Here is a 2500-nt window from a genome sequence, read left to right as displayed (position 1 = left end):
CCCACATACTCCCCTGCTCTACTCCCCCACTAGCTTTCCTTACTTGCAGTTACGCTCCAGCGCATATCCAGCATGGACCTTGACCTCCAGCAGGCCCCGTGAACCCACATTACCCCCCCCCCCCCCCTCCTGCAGTTACCCTGTACCACGTATCTAGCATGGACCTTGACCTCCAGCAGGCCCCGGGGACCCACATTACCCCCCCCCCCCCCCCCTTCCCCCTGCAGTTACCCTGTACCACATGTCTAGCATGGACCTTGGCTTCCAGCAGGCCCCGTGGACCCACATTACCCCCCCCTGCAGTTACCCTGTGCCACATATCTAGCATGGACCTGGACCTCCAGCAGGCCCTGGGGACCCACATACTCCCCTGCTCTACTCCCCCACTAGCTTTCCTTACTTGCAGTTACGCTCCAGCGCATATCCAGCATGGACCTTGACCTCCAGCAGGCCCCGTGAACCCACATTACCCCCCCCCCCCCCCCCCTCCTGCAGTTACCCTGTACCACGTATCTAGCATGGACCTGGACCTCCAGCAGGCCCCGGGGACCCACACTTAAGCCCCCTCCCACTAACAAAGCAGAACACCACTGGCAAAATCCTCGTGCCCCTGGTACTCCAGAAAGCACATTGAAATGTGCCCCTGGTACACTGCGCAGAAGAACTGCCGCACACACACACACACGCACGCATGCACGCACGCACTGCTTGTGCCTATGGTACGACAACTTTTCTCGTGCCTATGGTACGACAACTTTTCTCGTGCCTATGGTACAACAACTTTCCTCCGTGCCTATGGTACGACAACTTTTCTCGTGCCTATGGTACAACAACTTTCCTCCGTGCCTATGGTACGACAACTTTTCTCGTGCCTATGGTACAACAACTTTTCGCCGTGCCCCTGGTACACCGCTCAGTAGCACTTTGCCACACAAACTCTCCTCGTGCCTATGGTACGACAACTTTTCTCGTGCTTATGGTACAACAACTTTCCTCCGTGCCCCTGGTACGACAGCTTTCCTCGTGCCTATGGTACGACAACTTTTCTCATGCCTATGGTACAACAACTTTTCGCCGTGCCCCTGGTACACCGCTCAGTAGCACTTTGCCACACACACACTCCTCGTACCTATGGTACGACAACTTTTCTCGTGCCTATGGTACGACAACTTTTCTCGTGCCTATGGTACAACAACTTTTCGCCGTGCCCCTGGTACACCGCTCAGTAGCACTTTGCCACACAAACTCTCCTCGTGCCTATGGTACGACAACTTTTCTCGTGCCTATGGTACAACAACTTTCCTCCGTGCCCCTGGTACGACAGCTTTTCTCGTGCCTATGGTACAACAACTTTTCTCGTGCCTATGGTACAACAACTTTTCGCCGTGCCCCTGGTACACCGCTCAGTAGCACTTTGCCACACACACACACCACTCGTGCCTATGGTACGACAACTTTTCTCGTGCCTATGGTACGACAACTTTTCTCGTGCCTATGGTACAACAACCTTTCCCCGTGCCCCTGGTACACTGCGCAGAAACTCTTTGCCACACACACACACCACTCGTGCCTATGGTACGACAACAGGCCCCGGGGACCTACATCGCACCTTGCTCTTGCCTCCCTTACAGCTGAAAAAGGTCCATGCCTGTGCCCTGGCCCTGCTGAAATTCCCTCTCCATTTAGCCGAGGCAGTGAGTCGGCCTCCTGTCTCCCTTTACGGTCGAAAAAGATGTGCTCCTGGGCGCGCTGGCCCTGCTGCTACTCACATCGGGCATGGACCTGGACCTCCAGCAGGCCCCGGGGACCTACATCACACCTTGCTCTTGCCTCCCTTACAGCTGAAAAAGGTCCATGCCTGTGCCCTGGCCCTGCTGAAATTCCCTCTCCATTTAGCCGAGGCAGAGAGTCGGCCTCCTCTCTCCTTTACGGTCGAAAAAGATGTGCTCCTGGGCGCGCTGGCCCTGCTGCTACTCACATCGGGCATGGACCTGGACCTCCAGCAGGCCCCGGGGACCTACATCGCACCTTGCTCTTGCCTCCCTTACAGCTGAAAAAGGTCCATGCCTGTGCCCTGGCCCTGCTGAAATTCCCTCTCCATTTAGCCGAGGCAGTGAGTCGGCCTCCTGTCTCCCTTTACGGTCGAAAAAGATGTGCTCCTGGGCGCGCTGGCCCTGCTGCTACTCACATCGGGCATGGACCTGGACCTCCAGCAGGCCCCGGGGACCTACATCACACCTTGCTCTTGCCTCCCTTACAGCTGAAAAAGGTCCATGCTTGTGCCCTGGCCCTTCTGAAATTCCCTCTCCATTTAGCCGAGGCAGTGAGTCGGCCTCCTGTCTCCCTTTACGGTCGAAAAAGATGTGCTCCTGGGCGCGCTGGCCCTGCTGCTACTCACATCGGGCATGGACCTGGACCTCCAGCAGGCCCCGGGGACCTACATCACACCTTGCTCTTGCCTCCCTTACAGCTGAAAAGGTCCATGCTTTTGCCCTGGCCC

The sequence above is a fragment of the Diplotaxodon limnothrissa genome, linkage group LG13, assembly GCF_057381915.1.
Source record: "Diplotaxodon limnothrissa isolate DT_005_m linkage group LG13, D_limnothrissa_male_GT1.1, whole genome shotgun sequence".
Classification (NCBI taxonomy): Eukaryota; Metazoa; Chordata; class Actinopteri; order Cichliformes; family Cichlidae; genus Diplotaxodon; species Diplotaxodon limnothrissa.
The sequence above is the reverse complement of the archived record's forward strand: the minus strand, read 5'-3'. Positions refer to the sequence as shown.